Here is a 13,675-nt window from a genome sequence, read left to right as displayed (position 1 = left end):
TTTTTGATATCTGGAAGATGCGATTCTAGCATTTCGGCTATTGTCTTTCATTCTCAGTACATGCCTATTTAGCCTTAGGCCTAAGTGATGTTTTTTATGGTTCTTCTCACATGAAAATTAAACTCTAATTCTTTTTTTTGTTTATTTTTTCCTTCCACCCTCCCCATACCCACTTAATAGTATTTTATTTTTTCCAGTTACATGTAAAGATGGTTTTCAACATTTGTTTTTAGATTTTGAGTTCCAAATTTTTCTCCCTCTTTTCTTTCCCTCCCCCCTCCCCAAGACAAAAAGCAATCTGATATTAGCTATATATGTACAATCATGTTAAACATATCTCTATATTAGTCATGTTGTGAAAGAAGAATCAGAAAAAAAAGGATAAAACCGCAAGAAATAAAAAACAACAAAAAAGTGAAAATAGCATGCTTCTATCTACGTTCAGCCTCCATAGTTTTTCTCTGGATGGAGATAGCATTTACATCATGAGTCTTTTGGAGTTGTCTTTGATCATTGTAATCCTGAGAAGAGCTAAGCCTGTCATAGTTGATCATCACACAGTGTTGCTGTTACTGTATACAATGTCTGGCTCTGCTCACTCCGCTCAGCATTAGTTCGTATAAATCTTTCCAGGTTTTTCTGAAATCTGCCTGCTCATTGTTTCTTATAGCACTATAGTATTCCATTACATTTATATAATATGACTTGTTCAGCCATTCCCCAGTTGATGGGCATTTTTCCCAATTTGCCTAAGCTCTAATTCCTTAGATTGTCATCTTCATTGATTAATGCCATATAACAGTAGAGGAATATTGTGTTAAAGATGGATTTTTACAGCACCAAGCAGCTTAGGATTCCTGAAAGCATTACAGAATTTCTCAAATACTGTCTAATCCAGTTTTCTCCTGCTGTCAGATGTTGGCCAAATTCATTGCCTAGTTGTAGTTCCCATTCAAGATACTGAGTACGTTAAAGAAGTTTAATTGATACAGAAGATCCTAAAGAATGATGAGAATTGTGTGTCCTATACTTAAGGACAGGTTTCTGCTTTGAAGGAGGCATATTTTTATGGCATTTCAGTTTTTTAACAATCTAGATAAATGTATAGATCCTGTTAGTTTAAGAAAGACTGTCCCAAGTTCTTATCAGTCACAAAATAACATTTGTTTATGCAGCCACAGTGTGCCAAATACTACTAGAGTTTATTTTATAAAGTTATTGGAAAAACTATGTTTCTTTCTCCATTCAGCAAACATATAGAAATCCAATTCATATATATCCTATGTATATGACACTTGCCAAGCCTCTTTTGTCTAGCTTTTTTAGGGAGTGTTCCACACAAATGAATTTTCTGAATAAATATTCTTTTAAATTACCCAATTTTACCCAATTACATACTTCCCTAGCTTCTTAGAGCAGACTGGACATCAATTCCAAAAGCATTTACTGACTATTTTGTGAAAGATACTTTATTAAGAAATTGGGAATATAGAGATTAAATACAATACAATCTACATGCAAGGAAATAATTATCTTGGTGTATTAGTGACAAAGTAATATGAATTTTGGTATACTTATTATAAGTATTTAAAATATTTCTCTGCAGGAAATACTACTAACATTTTCTTATGACTCAGTGTCATCCTTAATTATTTTACTCTGCTAGAAAATAGTAATGACTTCAGCCGCTTGCAATAGTGTAGTACAGAGCAGTTTGCCCAAATGACTCCAGTATGGGTTTTTGTGTGTTTGGTTTTTTACAGGGCAGTGAGGGTTAAGTGACTTGCCCAGGGTCACACAGCTAGTGTCAAGTGTCTGAGTCCAAATTTGAACTCTGGTCCTCCTGAATCCGGGGCCATTGCTTTATCCACAGTACCACCTAGCTTCCCCCAGTATGTTATATTTAATACATTCTGCTTTTTTTGGTAACTTTTCTGCCTTTCTTAGCAATCTGTCAGTATGTCTACCTCCAGCACTGTCATATTTCTTACTCTTTTTATTTCTTGTATCTAAACTACTGCTGTTTGATGACATAAAGTTGACAAAACTTTTGAAAAACAAAATCAGTTCAGTTAAATTTAAAGAGAAACTCAACTGGGAGGAAAACTGTGGCAAATTTCTTAAAGTTTGCTATCCAAGATGGGTATGTATACACACACATCTTATATGTTATATATACATTTATATGTTGTATATATCATATATAATGTATATGTTTCACATGTATTTGTATTATATAATATATGCTGTGTATAATACATATATACACACATATTTACTTATGGAATTGATAGCAATATATAAGAACAAGAGCCATTCTTCAATAGAGGGTATCAACAGGCACTTTTCAGGAGGAAAAAGGGCAATCTAACAACAACCATAACAAAAAATGCTCCAAAATACAAGTTGAAATCACTTTGGTGCCCAGTTTATTGGATTGGCAAAGATAACAAATGAGGAAAATCCAATTGGAGGGACTGTGAGAGGCACACTAATGCACTTTTGGTGACTCAATGGAGCAGTTTAGCTATTTGACCCATCGAAACCCTATGAAGCTTATACACCGAAGAGACCCTCAGGGTATAATGGAGAGATTATTGGACTTAGAGCCAGAAAGACATGGGTTCAAATATTGCCTCATAAACTTAGTAGTTGTGTTTCCTTGTTTGTAAAGTGAGGAGATCTGGACTTGAGAGCCTCTAAGGAGCCTTCCAGCTCTAAATCTGATCTAAGATCCTATAAGATAAAGTCAAAAAATGCACATAAAATATTTATAGCTACTTTTATTTTTTGTTTGTTTTTTTGGTGGCACAATGAGGGTTAAGTGACTTGCCCAGGGTCACACAGCTAGTAAGTGTCAAGTGTCTGAGGCAGGATTTGAACTCAGGTCCTCCTGAATCCAGGGCCGGTGCTCTATTCACTGCGCCACCTAGCTGCCCTTACTTTTTTTATTATAGCAAAGAATTAACAACAAAGCAATACCCTGTTAATTGGGGGAGTGACAGAAGAAATTATGGAAATTAATATAATGTAATATTATTGTAACCTTGTTGTTTGTCCTTTGATCTTTAAAAGGACCATGGCATGAGGAAGTTATATCATGACTTACTGTGAATTGAATTTAAGTGAGGGAGGGCTGTGCAGAGACATCAGCCTCACTCTCTCCAGAGCCATCTGGATCCAGTGTCAAGATATACATAAGGACAACTGGAGATGGCCCTGGATGTTTGAGGCAATTGGGGTTTAAGTGACTTGCCCAGGGTCACACAGTAAGTCTGAGGTGAGATTTGAACTCAGATCCTCCCAAATTGAGGGCCAATGTTCTTTCCACTCTGCCACCTAGCTGCCCTAAGGAAATTGTACCCTAAGAAATGCAGAAAAGAGAGATTTAGAAAAACCTAGGAAGAATTTATTTTGGGTGATTTGTCCCTATTTATTACAGGGAAGGGCTTTTATTTTTCTCTTCTTTGAGGGGAGAATTAGGGAGTGAGTGGTAAGAATGGCAATAGTAATACTTTAAAGAAGAAAAGAAAAAATTATTAATGAATCAATGAAAAACAAAAGCAAAGGGACAGAAATGCAGGATAGTTCTGCAGCTACTATTTTAAATCAAAATTTAAAAAAACTCTAAGGTTTACTCATTGGGGGCGGGGGGGGGACACTACATAACAGAAGTACACAGTTCATTTTTAGCTTAGTCCCCCTTCCTTTTTTTCTTTTGTTTTTGGAGGCATTCAAGGTTAAGTGACTTGCCCAGGGTTACACAGCAAGCATCTGAGGTCACATTTGAACTCAGGTCCTCCTACCTCCAGGACCAATGTTCTGTCCACTTTGCCATCTAGCCTGCCCCACCCCACCCCCCTTTTCCAGTAGTTCATGTTTGTTGATATTTATTAAGTACATTTTAATAAAAACATTTTATGAAAAATTGTGGCATATGAATGTAGTGCAATATTACTCTGCTCTAAGAAATGGTCAAGACAGATCAAGAGAAGAGATAAGACCCACATGAATTTTGGCAGAATGCAGTGAACAGAACCAAGAGCAATTTATACAAAGATTACAATTTCGTAAAGCAAAACACCTGTGCAGTATTTTGAGAACTCTAATATGCAGTAACCTCTTAGGACCCTATAAGACTGATGATGAAGTATGATCGCTACATTTTGACATAGAGTTGCAGAATGAGACAGGTTATGTGTACAGACACAGCCTATGTGAGGATTTTTGTTGCTTGATTATGTCACATATATAAAATACACAAGAAGAAAGATCAGAAGGGGACATGGATAAACAGCAGTGTTGGAGCTACTGAGCTAAATTTAATATATACCTTGAAGAAGGGCTATCCATAATAGAGATTTATGTGTTATATATAATCTTTTTCTGTTTTAATATAAAAAATGTTCATAAGAAATGATGAGCAGGTAGCTTTCAGAAAAACCTGGTGCTGAGTGAAGTGAGCAGAACCAGGAGAACATTCTATATAGTAACAGCAACATTGTGTGATGATCAACCATGATAGACTTAGCTCTTCTCAGCAATATAATGATCAAAGACAATTCCAAAAGACTCATGATGAAAAATGTTCTCCACCTCCAGAAAAAAGAACTGGATTCTGAATGCAGATTGAACCATACTGTTTCTTATCTGTTTTTGGTTTTTGTTTTTTGATGTTTTCCCCTTTTGTTATGATTTCTTCTTTCACAATATGACTAATGCAGAAATATGTTTAATGTGATGGTACATAAATAACCTATATCACATTGGTTTCTGTCTTGGGGAGGGGGGAGGGAAGGGAGGGAGGGAGAAAATTTGGAACTAGAAATCCTATGAAAATAAATGTTGAAAACTATCTTTACATGTAACTGGAAAATAATAAAATACTTTTATGATTTAATAAAAAAGAAATGTTCATGTTTGGTGTTTTTCAAGTTCATAATTTTAAAAAATAAAATTTAAAAACTAGTAGTTGAATATAATTTGAAAGGATATGGGACTATTACTATAAATTTATTTGACTCCCAGTTTTGAAGGCCTTTTCTAACATGTTGATTCTCAGCAGTGTTCCGAATACTTGAAGCTCTAGTTAAATAGAGCTATATTCATGTAAATACAAATGTCAAAAAGAAACTTATGGACAATTGCCATGCTCCCAAATGATACTGGGAAGGTCACATTCTTGAACTGGGTGTCTTCTGTGGCATAATTTCCTTTAGGGTGGAGCTAAAAGCTCCTCTAGGCACAGGATATTAAAAAATAATTGTCCATTTAGGATTGATGACCTGGTAAACTAGAATTTTTATTTTATCCTTATCCATGACTGGTTCTGTGTCCTTGAGCTAGTCACATAAGTTCTATGCCACCTTTTTTTTGGTCAAATGGTTGCTCTAAGTCAAGTCGTTTTTTTTCAGTCATGTCCTACCCTTCGTGAGCCCATTTGGAGTTTTCTTAGCAAAGATACTGGAATGATTTGCCCTTTGCTCTTCCTGCTCATTTTACATTTGATGAAACTGAGGCAAAGAGGGTTAAGTGAGTTACCCAGGGCCTCACAGGTAATAAGTGTCTGAGGTCAGATTTGAACTCTTCCTAACTTCAGATCTAGCATTCCATGCACTATGGCGCCACCTAGCTGCCCAGTCAAGTGACATTTCCTATCATGGGAGTTATGAAGACAAAATAACCAATTTCACAAAGGAAATTCCCAGGCTTTTCATTTGCCTTTAATTATATGGTAGTGATGAATGTGATATTTTGTTCTTTTTCAAAGTAGTGAGTCACTGCTGTAGGAGATAGAGATCTGGAGTTAAAGCCAAGTAGGTCCGTCTCTAATCCAGACTGGCTTTAGTGAGACAGTCATATAACATCTCAGTACCCTTAGCAACTCTTAAACACTGTAAGTTGCAGAGAACTGGTATATCAATGCAGAGAGCTACATTGATAAAGGGAATTTCCTCACTTAAGAGGAAACTATTTTATCCAGTCCCTATCTTTTTCGATAATGAAGTTTTGTTACAATTATAAAGTTTTTCTTAACTATCTGTGTTGATAATGTGGAATTTCATCCACAATGGTAATACCCTTAACTCTAAAGTTTGAGACATTCTCAAATAGACATAGTATCTCTAACCAAGTCCCAAAGACAGAGTCACCTCTCAGTTGTCCTTTGTACTCTATCTTTTTTGGAAATCTTATCAGTTCTTCTTAGTAGGATGGTTTCTACTTGCCAGCCTTTCAATTCAACATTCTTTTATGAGCTGCTTACTATGGGCTAAGCATACATGGTTGACATTGTTGGCCACCTCCTGGTTACACTCTTCCCTCAGGTTTTCTGGGCACTTTCCTCACTTCCCTTCCTACCTGAGTGCTTTTTAGTTTTGTTATGGGGGAAAATGGGGTACAGGGTTTGGGGTTCTTAGGAATTCCTCTTAAAGAATTACACCCGTCTTGCACACAAAAGCAGTTAGAATAAGATGGTAGTTTATTTAGGGACAAGGGAAGGGAAGGGGGGGTGGGAAGAAACCATGAAAGAAATCCTTGGACTTCTCATGGGGAGAGAGGTATGGCACAAAGCACATGGCTATGAGGAGGACTGATGGGAGTGACTATTTGCCTGTGGAAAGTTCCTTTAGTGAGGGAGGACCACCCCCCACTGGTAATGACTAGAGGAATTGGGTGAGGGGTGGCTACCAATCTCTCAAGCCCTCTCTCCCCTCAGGACACAAAGGCCGCAGCCACACCCAAATTTATCTCCCCAGGGGTAAGGGAGATCAGAATGAAGGGTGGAGGTCCCAAAGCTAGCTCTGTCCGATCTGGTTCCCCTTATCTCTCTAGGCATATCTGCCCTCTGGTTTAGTTTCTCAAGGAGAAGATTCCTCAAGTGCCCCAGAGAACTTCTGGGGTCCTTTGGGCCCACAACGGTTTCTTTTGCTGGATCTTCATCTATTCCAGCATCACTAACTGTGGGTAAGCCCATGTCTCTCTCCTGAGTTCTCTTCCCTTTTCCTATCCTTTCTTAATGGTGATCTCATCAGTACCTATGTGTTCTGTTACTGCCCCTTTACCAATGAATGATCATATCTACATTTATCTATCTATATACAGTCCTCTTTTTCTGTCCTGAGCTTCAGTCTTGCATAATTAACTGTCTGTTGTATATTTTGAACTGGTGTCTCTTAAACCCCTGTACAAAATTAAACTAATCTTTATCTTCAAACTCACCATTTGTCTGAATTTCATTATTGTTGAGTATACTGACTTGAGTCACCAATATTCCAAACCTAGGTGTGATAGTCAACTTCAAACTCACAATCAACATATCTGATCACTTTCCAAATTTTGTTTCTTTGCATATGATATCTCTTGTATAGAATCCCTTACATATTCACCTCCCTAGTTCAGGCCCTCATTGTCACCTCTGGACTAAGCTTATTATTGTTATTGCAATAGGCTTCTAATTGGTTCCCTGTTTAAAAAGCCTCTCCTCTGTGTGAGAAATGGGTAATTGTCTCCTCTCAATGTGGATATAACAGTCAGTCATATTCCCCCTGACCTGTTTGTAGGACAAAGGTCTCAGATCCCCTCCTCCCCCTCAGGTTAGCAAGGTCACATGGTTCAAGGAGCCCTGATCTCAATAAGGTCCACTCCAGAGTTGTGTCCATATAAGGAAGTATAAGGTCCATTCCTGAGTTATGCCCATACAAGGAAGAGGGGTGGGAATACCGAGTTCCGATTAGCTAGTTTTTGCGTGTAGATTGTAACCCCACCAGTGATGAAAAAGGGGAGGGTCCATTCGCATTAGGGACTAGAGTATAAAACAGGGCCTGCAAGCCCCTTTCTGGGCACCTACTAGCTGCACACTAGGGTGCCTGCTTCTCATGAGAAGAAAATAAAGCCTTTGTCACTTCACTGCTGAGTTCCTGAGAATTATTGAGAAGATGGATTTTTCCCTCACATCTCAAATCCATTTTCTATTCAGCTGCCAAAATAATTTTCTTAGAGTATAGGACTGACCATGTCATCACTCCTATTCAATTAACTTCACTTGGGGGGGGGCGGGGCAATGGGGATTAAGTGACTAAGTGACTTGCCCAGGGTCACACAGCTAGTAAGTATCAAGTGTCTGAGGCCGGATTTGAACTCATGTACTCCTGAATCCAGGACCCGTGCTTTATCCACTGCGGCCACCTAGCTGCCCCCTCAATTAACTTGAACTAGTTCCAATAGTTCCTCTAGGAATAAATAAAAGTTTGTTCTGTTTAGCATTTAAAGCTTTTTCTGTTTCTGTCTTTTTGTGTTTTTCTCACATTACCTCCCCTTGATACATTCATATTTGCTGTTTCTTACACAGGATGCTTCATGACCTGTCTCCTTACCTTTCCACTGGCTGGTCCCCATTCTTAGAATGTTCTCTCTCTTACCTCTGCCCCTTAGAATCATTGGATTTCTTCAAGATTCAGTTTTAGATGATGCCACCTTCAATAGGAGACCTTTCCAACTGGCCCTAGCAGCTAATGCCTTCCGCTTATATTACCTTGTATCTACATTGTATCTTACATAAAAGCCTATTTACATGTCATCTCCCCCTTTAGAATGTAAGTTCCTTGAGGGCTGGGACTATTTTTCTTTTTCTTTGTACCTCCAATGGACTTTGGATATGTAGGGCCAGAAGGGTCACAGTTAAAGAAAGGCAAAAGTAGGGTCTCTGCCTTCAAGGAGTTTACAGTTCTAATGGAGAAGACAAAATAAATAATTGTGAAAATGCAAGATAAATACAGAGTAAGTAGGAGGTAATCTCAGAAGTAAGACTCTAGGAATAGAGAAGGGAATGCTGGGTACTGTGCTCAGTGCTCTTTACAAATATTTCTTTTGAGCCTCACAATAACCCTGTGAGGTATGTGCTTTTGTTATCCCCATTTTATAGTTTTGGTAATTGAGGCAAATAGAGATTAAATTACTTGCCCAGGTTCTCAGCTAGTAAATAAGTCTGCATTTGAATTTAGGTTTCCCTAAGCTTTCTCCACCAATTAACTGTTTTTGTGGCAGGAAAGGGAGAGAGAAAAGCCTCTTGTAAAAGGTGAGGAATTTCTGCCTTTATACGGAGTCTTGAGGAAGCCAGGAGGTACCTGGATCTCTTGGTCAAAGGGTATCAACATTTTAATCACTTTTTTAAAAAGATTTATTACTTGGTTTTATTTTACACCATGTGGTAGATGCAAAGCATTTCTTTTTTGTTTGTTTGTTTTTAGTGAGGCAATTGGGGTTAAGTGACTTGCCCAGGGTCACACAGCTAGTAAGGTTTTATATGTGTCTGAGGTTCGGATTTGAATTCAGGTACTCCTGACTCCAGGGCCGGTGCTTCTATACACTGCGCCACCTAGCTGCCCCCTCTAAAGCATTTCTTTTTAATAAAGTATAGACAATTAGCTTCACTCAGAACACACTTAATGCCCATTTTTGTTTGTTTGTTTGGTTTTTTGTTTTTTGTTTGTTTTTTGAGGCAATTGGGGGTTAAGTGACTTGCCCAGGTCACACATCTAGTAAGTGTTAAGTGTCTGAGGCCGGATTTTGAACTCAGGTACTCCTGACTCCAGGGCCGGTGCTCTATCCCACTGCACCACCTAGCTGCCCCATTAATGCCCATTTAAAAAAAAAAGTTTCATCTTACAAATTGTTTTGCAAACAAATATAGAATAGCTTGGAAAACAAATAGTTTAGAAAACAAAAGCCAATGTAAAAAGACATTAAAATAATTAAAACAGTACAGGTTTCATATGACTGATTTTACAGTTTTCTTACTGCAGTAATATCTGTTCCTTAAGGGGGCAGCTAGGTGGCGCAGTGGATAAAAGCACCAGCCCTGGATTCAGGAGGACTGAGTTCAAATATGACCTCAGACACTTGACACTAGCTGTGTGACCCTGGGCAAGTCACTTAACCTCATTGCCCTGCAAAACAAAAAACAAACACCAAAAAAAGGGGGGGGGGGGGAAATATCTGTTCCTTCATCAGGCTCCATTGTTCTGGATTTAAAGAAATGCCTTTTCTACCAGGTTCATTTCACCTTCTTGATCCATCCAGTATTCCCTAATATCCCAATTAGGACTTTTCTCTAAAGTCCAAACACTGACATCTCATTTTTCCAATCGGGAACATATGATCATCGTTACTGCTTTGCTTGGATGAAGATGGTGCTTTAGAACTTTCTCCTGTCTTTTTGCTTTTTATATGGGTTTTTCTTGCTTTTCCTCTTTGCCTTTTTGTCAACCTTTGCTGTCAGAATCACTCCCAGATGAGCTTGAAGAAACAAGTTCCTTTGATTTGGGCATCACTCTGTTCTTGCCAGTGCACACTCTGTGGTTAGGTTGGGAGTGCATAGTCATTAAAAGAACACAATTTCAAATTCTTTCCTGAATGGTTAAGCCCAATTCATTTACAGTGAGAACTATCTTGTTTTTGTCTATATATACCCGCCATTTAGTGCAGTATTGGGCACATAATAAACACTTAACAAATGCTACCCCCCCCCAATTACTTCATGTAAAAATAAGATACTAATAAAATTATGTACATATTTTTTAATCCAATTTTATCTAAAGCACACATGGAATGAATTCAGCCCTTCCCCATTTCACTGGTTAAAATTCTTTCCTGGACTAATAGTCTGTTTGTGTGCCTGACTTTCTACAGCAATTCTAACTATGACTATTTGCATCTTTTGTCATCTTTGCCAGTTTGCTGGTTGCAAGGTGAAACCTCAGAGATATTTAGATTTGCATTTCTGATAATAATTTGGAGATATCTTTCATATAGTTTTTAATAGTTTGAAGTTCTTTTTTAAAAAAAATAATCATTTTTATTTAAAGTTCTGAGTTCCCCAAATTCTATTGTTCCTTCCTTCCCTTCCTCCCCTCCCCTATTCCTGAGGCAGTAAGCAATCATATATATGTATATATATATATTATACATGTGCAATTATGTAAACATTATCATATTAGTCATTTTGTATAAGAAAACTCAAATAAAGAAAAATAAAAGTGAAAAATAGCGTGCTTCAGTCTGTGTTCAATCAATATCAGTCTTTCTTGGAGGTGGATTAGTATGCTTCATCAATAATCCTTTGGGATTGCCTCAGATCATTGTATTACAGTCTAAGTCATTCATAGTTTTTCATCAAACAATGTTCTCCTTAATTCTGCCTCACTTCACTATACATCAGTTCATATAAGTCTTTCCAGACCTTTCTAAAATCATCCTGTTTGTCATTTCTTATAGCACAATAATATTCCATTACCATAATATGCCTCAGTTTGTTCGGCCATTCCTCAACTAATGGGCATTCCTTTGGTTTCCAATTCCTAGCCACCACAAAAAGAACTGCTATAAATATTTTTGTACAAATAGGTCTTTTTCTCTTTTGGTGGATGCCCTTGGGATATAAACCTAGCAGTGGTCTTGCTAGATCAAAGGGTATGCACAGTTCCATAGCTCTTTGGGCATAATTCCAAATTGCTCTCCAGAATTGTTTGCAATCAGTTTCACAACTCCACTAACTGTGGATTATTATCCCAGTTTCCCATATCCCTCCAACATCCAATATTTCCTTTTTTGTATATTTGTCACTCTGATAGGTGTGAGGGATATCTCAGAGTTGTTTTAATTTGCATTTCTCTGCTCAATAGTTATTTAGAGTACTTTTTTTATATGACCATAGATAGCTTTGATTCTTTTTCTGAAAAATGTTCAGATCCTTTGGCATTATCAATTGGAGAATGACTTGAATTTTTCTAAATTTGGCTCAGCTCTCTTTATATTTGAGAAATGAGCCTTATCAAAGATACTTGTTTGAAAAATTATTTCTCAGTTTTCTGCTTTCTTTATAATCTTGGTACATTAATTTTGTTTGTGCAAAGCTTTATAATTGTAATAAATCAAAATGATCTATTTACATTTCTCTCTATATATCTTTTTTGGTCCTAAATTCTTCCTCTGTCCATAAATCTGACAGATAAACTATTCCATGCTCTCTTAATTTGCTTATGGTATCACCCTTTATGTGTAAATCATGTACCCATTTTGACCTTATTTTAGTATACAGTGTGAGATGTTGGCTTATACCTAGTGTCTGCCATACTGTTTTCCAGTTTTCCGAGCAGTTTTTTTTTTTCAAATAAGTTTTTGTTCTAAAAACTTAGATCTTTGGGTTTATCATATTCTAGATTACTATACTCATTTACTATGGTGTAATTTGTGCTTATTCTGCCCCACTGATCTACCTCTCTATTTCTTAGACTGTACCAGATTGTTTTGATAATTACCACTTTGTAATAGAATTTGAGGTCTGGTACTGGTAGACTGCCTTCTTTCATATTTTTTTTTTCATTGACTCACTTGATATCCTTGAGCTTTTGTTCTTCCAGATGAATTTTGTTATTTTTTTCTAGATCAATAAAATATTTTTGATAGTTTGATTGGTGTGGCACTAAATAAATAAATGAACTTAGGTAGGATTGTCATTTTTATTTTATTGGCTCAGCCTCCCCATGAGCAATTAATTTTTTCCAATTATTTAGATCTGACTTTATTTGTGTGAAGTGTTATATAGTTGTGTTTTTATAGTTCCTGGGTTTGTCTTGGTATGTAGACTCTGAAGTGTTTTATATTGTCTACAGTTATTTTAAATGGAATTTGTCTTTCTATCTGTTGTTGCTGGACTTTGTTGTAATATATTAGAAATGCTGATGATTTATGTGCATTTATTTTGTATCCTGCAAATTCACTAAAATTGTTCATAATTTCAGGTGGTTTTTTAGTTGATTCTCTATGATTTTCTGAGTGTAACATCATATCATCTGCAAAGAGTCATAGTTTTGTTTCCTCATTACCTATTCTAATTCCTTTAATTTCTTTTTCTTCTCTTATTGCTATAACTATCATTTTTAGTGTAATATTAAAAAATAGAGGTGGTAATAGGCATCCTTGCTTTATCCCTGATTGTATTGGGAAGGCTTCAAGCTTGTCCCCGTTACAGATAATGCTTGCTGATGGTTTTAGATAAACATTACTTATCATTTTGTTTTGTTTTGTTTTGTTTTAGTGAGGCAATTGGGGTTAAGTGACTTGCCCAAGGTCACACAGCTAGTAAGTGTTAAGTGTCTGAGGCCGGATTTGAACTCAGGTACTCCTGACTCCAGGGCTGGTGCTCTATCCACTGTGCCACCTAGCTGCCCCTTACTTATCATTTTAAGGTAAGCTCCCTTTATTCCTATGCTCTAGTGTTTTTAATAGGAATGGGTATTGTATTTTGTCAAAGGCTTTTTCTGCATCTATTGAGATAATCATATTATTTTTGTTGGTTTTGTTATTGATTTGGTCAATTATGCTGATAGTTTTTCTAATATTGAACCAGTCCTGCATTCCTGGTATAAATCCCACCTGGTCATAGTGTATGATCCTTGCGACATAATACATACACATGTGCATACATGCAGGTATGTATGCACACACACATACATGTACATATGGATATGTAGTGCTCTCTTTGCTAGTATTTAAAATTTTTGCACCAATATTCATTAGGGAAATTGGTCTATAATTTTCTTTCTCTGTTTTGGCTCTTCCTGGTTTGGGTATCAGCTCCATATTTTGTCTCACAAAAGGAATTTTGTAAGACTCC

The 13,675-nt window shown here is 36.9% G+C and overlaps 1 pseudogene; it reads right to left on the bottom strand.

The window, feature by feature from the left end:
• Positions 1-9,783: 9,783 nt before the first annotated feature.
• LOC122745810 lies at positions 9,784-10,328 on the bottom strand (annotated as a pseudogene).
• Positions 10,329-13,675: the final 3,347 nt, after the last annotated feature.

This window comes from Dromiciops gliroides, chromosome 3, assembly GCF_019393635.1.
Source record: "Dromiciops gliroides isolate mDroGli1 chromosome 3, mDroGli1.pri, whole genome shotgun sequence".
NCBI classification, from domain to species: domain Eukaryota; kingdom Metazoa; phylum Chordata; class Mammalia; order Microbiotheria; family Microbiotheriidae; genus Dromiciops; species Dromiciops gliroides.
This window is presented reverse-complemented; position numbering and strand designations above follow the sequence as displayed.